Source organism: Panicum virgatum, chromosome 7N, assembly GCF_016808335.1.
Source record: "Panicum virgatum strain AP13 chromosome 7N, P.virgatum_v5, whole genome shotgun sequence".
Taxonomy (NCBI): Eukaryota; Viridiplantae; Streptophyta; class Magnoliopsida; order Poales; family Poaceae; genus Panicum; species Panicum virgatum.
The window spans coordinates 39,372,834-39,380,192 of record NC_053151.1 but is presented as its reverse complement, the minus strand read 5'-3'; the positions used below and the strand labels follow the sequence as shown (position 1 = coordinate 39,380,192).

The following is a 7,359-nucleotide window of genomic DNA, read 5'->3' as shown; positions in this document are numbered from 1 at the left end:
GTGATAGGGAGAAGGAAGCAGTTAGCTGATTTAGCCTGGGTTAACAACAACCCAAATAAGGGAGAGGTAGACCGGCAGCTGTAGCAACGCGTATGTTGTCCTTATTTTGTCATTATACATGAATATATTTTGTAATACAGTATCCAAATCCAATTAGCCAATTAGGAAATATCAGGCTCTAAGGTAACTATTGGCGGCCCATTGAAATTCTTTGATTGTGTTCCGTCCAACAAAATTTAGGCCTGGACATGAGTCATGGCAGGAGAGCCGAACGAACGTCACTTGCACCTGATGGCCGGGACATGATGAGAGGAGATTGCTGTTGTGGGAGCCTCCTGACACTGATACTGGACATATCAAAATCAATGTTGATGATGTTGTCTCTATGCAGAATCACAAGCTGGTATTGGCCTTGTGAGTGGGGATCACACATGTAAAGTCATACTTTCAGCCTACATAGATTTTTTAGTCCGACTGTATGGCGGTCATTCACTACTATCGAAATAAGGGGCCCGCCATCCTTATTCTGTTATTCACCAACCAAGAGGCTACATATTGCAAGAATGCTTCAAAATTAGTATCGAGTCATGTGAAAGAGAGCAGAACAATATCACAAATGATCTAGCTTAGACTATGAAGCTGCTAAACCATAGCGTAGTATGGCACGATCGCTCTCCGAAGCGTTAAAAGCAATAAATATCTTTAATTGCTTGGATAGTATAATCCCCTTCTGAAGTGTTTGAATAATTAATAAACTTTTCTCTTTACTTGCAAAAAAATATGAAACTAAAATACATTTTAGCTCTTTTTTGCGGGTACATTTTTAGCTTCCTCAATCGAGGAGCACGCATACCCACAGTAGAGATCCATGTAGCATTGTTCCCAAGCATCCGAGGCACGAGGAAGCAGCCTAGCTATGAGCAACATGGGAAAAAGTTCAATTGTGTAGCCCTTTAACGGAGAATAAGAGCAAAAACATGTTATGTTTTGCTCCAGATACAACGATTCAATTTTCTAAAAATGAGAGAACAATTGTGGCATTTTTTTAGAGAAGCTAAGTTGTTACATCGATCATTCTCAGCTCAATTGATCACGAATGAAAGGTAAAGGTATACACAAAACAAAGAATACAAAAGAAGAATATATTATTGTTTCTCCATTTGTTATTGGGAAATATATACATAGCGACTACCTCCAACGCTTTGTTTGCCGAATGGATATTTCCCCTTAACTCCTCACGTTGTAGCAAGGATCAAAATTGAAGCCAAAAGATCTCTTGAAGACAGTTTGCATAAAGAGGTACACCATTTTTTCTCGAAAACAACAATGGTTTGGTGTAGGTATTATGTAGATGCGATGTGGTTTCAAACTTGAAGGCAATGGGATTATGCACAATTTTGAGATGGGCTAAGAAATTTTTTTTTGGAGCGATCATGGAGACTTGGAGAGGCACAAATTGATGGTAGCACATGGGGAACAACTACTATCAAAATTAAGAAATGAGAAAAAAAAATGTGAGGATGGTGTGGCCATGGTAGAGATTTGACACGATTGCAATCTACATGATGATGAAAGAGGGCAAGATTTCAAGAGGCTGACGACAACCGTGGTGAAAGCAATGTGTTAGCCATGAAGAAGCGCAGTTGGACAACAAATTTGGAGAAGCCTCCACGATTAGAAGATAGAAGAGGAAGGGCAGTAGGGCTAAGAAGCAATCTCAATCTAGAAAGTGATGAGAGTTAGTGCTCGACTTAGAGAGCGCACATCGCAACACAATCCCTATCGAGTCAGGAGGTCGTGTATCACCCTAACATAGCAGAGCATCGATGTCATCACCGAGCTGAGGCATTGTGATGACCACGGGCAATGATGAGAGACAAAGTGAGCACATGACCTGTTTGAGACTGCTTCACTCCAGTTTTTCAGGTCCACTCCAGAAACTCCATGGTGGTGTATCTCCACAAATTTCTGAAGCACCACTTTACGTAAGTTTTGTGGAGGCCTTCATATTCATGAACTAGCAGGGGAGGCCTTCATATTCATGAAGACAGCTACTCTAAGTTTTGTGTAGTAATGGTGTTTGAATTGGGAGCGACTCCACAACTTGAAGCTGAAATATCTAGAGTGGAACAGTCTTATATTAATTAGTTAGGAAAGGGTTGTATCTTACCAATACAACGATGAGTTTGCTAACCCTGGTGCATGATTAATGGTGGAAAAAGGTACAATCACCGTAAGAAAAAGATGATCTAACTTATGCGCATTAAGGTATCATTTCAAAATTCAAACTCAATTAAATTAATAATATTATCTCTAATCGATACTCATCTGGATCGTCTTTTAATGGTTTAAGGAATTTATCACATAGCAAAGACTCTGAAACAAAAATTTACATAACCAGCTAATAATTACAAATTATACTCATGTTAAGAAATTTTAAAGTGTATATTGAGTTAAAAAATATCTCTACATAAATTGTTCCCTTTTTCTTCTTACCCATATTACCAAAAGAATAAGGCACAAAATATGATGGTGAAGAAAACATAGGCGATATCTTCAGTCTAGATCATTAGGACTTCCATAACAGGATTAAATGAAACTATACACCCGTTTCTTCAAGTAATAAAACTTAAATATCAACATAAAAAATGCTAGCTACCCGCGCAATTTGCGCGGGTCACCTTCCTAGTTATACTATTATGTAAAAGGTTTATGTTTTGAATCTTAGTTTCGTCAAAACATCAAGTTGCTAAGATGAACATCATGTTGCCCAAATTTTGTGTATTGTGCATTTTTTTGCCACCCGTAGCAATGTACGGGTATGAACCTAGTCAAACAGGAAACTCCAAACCACGGTGTCGTGCGTCTCGTGTGGATTGAGCGCTTCCTAGCGCTATAATGGGCTAACTTGACAAAAACAAAGACAAAGCAGCCCATGAACACTATCATCAATTGAACAGAAAAATCGACCGACGAGGCTTAATGGAAATTACTGCCCCCCCCCCAAAAAGACATGTGCTCATGAGTTTGCTCGACTAGGCCTTGAGATGGACCTGAATCACTCATGTTTTTAGCATGACGAGCGGAGGAGGCACGACGCGCGCGAACGTAGGGGTCCGCCTTGGTGCGTCGGGTGCACAGGCGGGACGTCGGAGTGCCGCTGGACCCCGCGGGCGCTCTGTAGGCTCGCAGTAGGTTGGCGTGGCCCAGGCGGGGTCGGATCGCATTCAGAGCGCGCCACCCCGTCCGCGCTCGCCGTCACCAGCCTGCAAGGAAGAAGATGAGGAATTTTTGGCGAACCATCACCAGCGGCGGAGCGGCCCATGGCCGGACTGATCGAATCGAGCACGAACCTGTCGGCGGCCGCCAACGACAACCCCGAGTTGGCAGCGGAAGCATCGCGGGTCGAGGTCGAGCCGCCCGCGGGGGGAGGGGGGCAGCGCCGGGCGCCCGGACGAGCGGAGGAGGCACGACGCGCGCGGGTATCGGGCTGATGCCGGAGCTTGGAGCGTCGCCGCCGCGCAGATCCGGCTCTCCGCCACCGTCGGCCCGCGTGGGTCTCTGAAAGGCCCTTGTTTGGTTTTGGTAATTGAGTGACAACTTATGTGAACTAATAAGTGTTTATGTTGAGATACACAGGAGATTAGTCCACACAAAGACACTAGTATGAGCAACATGTGCCATGGAGGAGAAATGGCTAAGTGTTGATGCTATGCTCATATAGTGTGATCGAGGAGCTCATTGCATATGAGACATGACATGGAGTTATGTGACCAAAGTGGAGAAGATCAAGACAAGGCTTGGCTTGATGGACCGGTTGAAATGGAGAAGGGCAAGTCAAGGCTTTGAAGCAAGGGACCGCGAGGCGGTGAAGCTTGGGCAAGATTTGGCGCCGATGGACCGAGGCAACGGTGAAAAGCGAGCAAGGTCAAGATCGATGGACCAAAGAAGTCATGTGATGATATGGAGTGGATCATATCATTTAAGAAAGATCAAGCCAAGTGTTGACTCGTAATGATGATCAAAAGGCTTGATGGAGTTTGGTGCTTGTGAGGCATCAACATTTGGGAAGATGAAATGGAATGCGCAAGGAAAAGGTATGACTTGTAGGGCATTTCATTTCACCGGTCAAAGGTTGTGTAGAGAAGTCCATGACCGGATTTAGGATAGATGGCCGTACTATCAAGAGGGGCAAACTTGTTTGCATATCGGTCATCTAGTGCCACTTGAGCGATCTAACATTGCGATGTTGCTAGGATCGAGTGGCGTGGTGAGATCAAGTGAAAATCCTTTGAAAATGATTGTGAAATGCTAACACACATGCACATGGTGTTGTTCACGTGGTGGTGTTGGCACATTTGCAAAGGAGAAAGAGTTGGAGTTGATGTTGATCAACTTTGGGAAGCAAGAAAGGTTTTTCGGTTTTCTCCGGAAATTAGGTTGTCCCTTGGATTGGAATACTGCTTTGATCCATTGTGTTTTGGATCAAGTATTCAGTTGGGTTGTGTAGCCCTCTGAATTAGCTTTCCATAGAGTCCAAGATCACCTAATTTGGACTTCGGAGCTAAGAGTTATGGCCGTTTTACCGAGGTACATTTCTGCTGGAAATAGACCTGCGGACGGTCCGCTAGACCTGCGGACGGTCCGCCCTTGAGTGGCGGACGGTCCGCCGTTATCTCGGTTGAGCTCAAACAGAACCGTTTTTGGCTCTGTGGGTGGTCCAAAATGACCTGCGGACCGTCCGGTCCATGGGGGCGGACGGTCCGCCTTTAAAAGCGGAAACGGGCGCAGAAACTTGGTTGTTCTGTCTTGGGTGCCCAAAATGACCTGCGGACCGTCCGGTCCTTGGGGGCGGACGGTCCGCCTCCTACTGAAATTTCTGGGACAGAAACACTGCGGGTTCTGTGTGTGCTAACTTTTTGAACCGCGGACAGTCCGCCCCTAGGGAGCGGACAGTCCGCCGGTAACTTCCAGATTTAGTCAGAGACGTTTGCAAATCGGTTGGCTCGAAGTTTTGAACCGCGGACAGTCCGCCCCAGGGGCGCGGACAGTCCGCGAAGGGCTCTAACGGTCGACTCTGACACATAATAATTGCAGTTCTAGCCGTTGGTTTTGAATGGCGGACGGTCCGGTTTTTGTGAGGCGGACAGTCCGCGAAAACTCTGTTTTCGTGGGATTTGAGTGTAACGGCTAGTTTTGGGCCTCCCTCTATAAATAGAGGGTGTGACCGGCCATTTGAGATGGCTTAGCACCTTGGGGACTTGGTGTCCATGTGTGAGAGTGCTTGAGAGCCCTCTACTCACTCTAACTTGATAGAAATCATCCGATCGAGTGAGAGAGCGATTCTAGTGCGATTGCTTTGAGAGATTGCATCGAGTGGCACTAGGTGATCGTGTTGCAAGCCGGTGTGCTTGTTACTCTTGGAGGTTGCCACCTCCTAGACGGCTTGGTGGCAAGAGACTCCGTTGAAGCCCGCAAGAAGTTTGTGCGGTGCTCCGGAGAAGAGTTTGTGAGGGGTATTGTGCTCACCCCGCGGGAGCCGCGAAGAGCAACTCTAGTTGAGCGAGACGTGAAGAGCAACAAGTGGTCCGGCCGGATCATGTGCTAGAGCTCGGTGTGAGCACTCCACGTGGGAGAGTGTGGCTTGAGAGTCACCACTAGCAAGAGGATCGGCGGCAACCTTGGAGCTTGTCTCAACGGGGATTAGCTTGGTGGCAACCAAGTGAACCTCGGGATAAAAATCACCGTGTCAACTTTGTCTACTCTTCTCGGTGGTTTGCATTCTCCAAATCACAAGCATTGTTTTTACATTCTTCTATATCTTGTGCTTGTGTAGTTGCTCTCTAGTGATTAGTTAGCTTGTGTAGCTTGCTAATCAACTTCTTGCTTGTGTAGCTAGAAGTAGATATCCTAGTGTAACTAGTTAGCTTGTGTAGCTTAATTAGTTGCTCTTGTTTAGATTGTGTAGCTAAGCAAGTTGAGCACTTGGATTTGGATTGTGTATCCTTGTCCTTGAGCATCTAGTGAGCTTAGGTTTGGCTTTGTGCTTTTGCTCATTAGAATTGTTTAGGAGCTCCCCCGGTTTGTGAAGTACTAGTGCTTAGGCTTGTGTGACTTGGCATTAGAATTGTTAGGAGAGCTCTTACTAGCTTGGCACTCCATTTGCTTTGTGTAGGATCCTTTTTGGAGGTGCCTTAGAGTCATAGTTAGAGGGGTGAAGTCTTGGCTAAGCGAATAGTTTCAATTCCGCATAAGTTTCGGTTAGCCGGCGTAATTAATTTTAGAAAGGACTATTCACCCCCCCTCTAGTCCGCCATCTCGACCCTACAAGTGGTATCAGAGCCGAGGTCTCTCATTTGTGGTCCTTACCGACTCGAGAGGATGGCGACTTATGGGCTAGATGTTGAGTGTCCACACATTTTTTATGGCACACACTTTGCACTGTGGAAAAATTGGATGATATGCAATTTTAAATTTATTTGCCCTCAAATGTGGTGGATGGTGGATGTAGGTTTTTCTCATGTGTTAGATGAAGGAAATCTAACTCCAACACAAGAGAAATGCCTAGATCTAGACATCCAAGCTACTAACATTTTATTTAGATCTTTGCATAATTGTATACTTCGTGAGATCATGGATATGAAAACTGCCCATGATATTTGGAGTTATCTAAATGAGAAATATGGGGCGGCCTCCGATGATCATGATGATTATAAGACCAAGGAGGAAGTGCATGAGGATGATGAGCACATCCATGACATGGTGGTTGTGGAAGATTGCTCCACCTCATGGTCAAGTGATGACGATGATAATCAATCTACAACAAGTTCACTTGACATGATTGATGATGATTCAAGTTTTGCAAATTATGATTCTACTCTAAGCATACTTGATGATCAAGTTGGCTCATGCAGGGATGATATTGCTACGTCAAGCTCATCTCCATCATCACATTGCTTCATGTCACAAGGTGACACAAAGGTATCAAATTGCAATGTGATTGATCCTAATTCATATGATGAGCTCTTGAATAGATATGCTAGCATGACCAAATTATTTGAGGAAGTGTTAGCCAAAACAATCAAATTTGAAAAGGAAAACTCTTTTCTCAAAGACACATGTGAACAACAAAAGCATCTACTTTATGTCATGAGTTGTTCACATGAGGAGTTAAAATTGACTCATGAGGAGCTTAGTGTTGCTCATGAGAACTTGGTACTAAACCATGCTTTACTCACTAGCAAGCTTTGTAATAAAGGAATTAAAACTAGTGAGAGCTCATCACATGGGTCAAATGATCAATTGCAAAATGTTGCTAACTCTTGTGATGTAGGCAAGAAACATGTATCCACCTCATGT

General features: G+C 44.6%; 1 long non-coding RNA gene across 1 annotated transcript; it reads right to left on the bottom strand.

Moving 5' to 3' along the window:
* Positions 1–2,766: 2,766 nt before the first annotated feature.
* Positions 2,767–3,556, bottom strand: LOC120683117. The gene is made up of 2 exons (XR_005678680.1): positions 3,354–3,556; positions 2,767–3,266 (listed from the first exon to the last, which is right to left on the bottom strand). It is a non-coding gene; the product is annotated as an uncharacterized LOC120683117 (long non-coding RNA).
* Between the last annotated feature and the right edge of the window lie 3,803 nt (positions 3,557–7,359).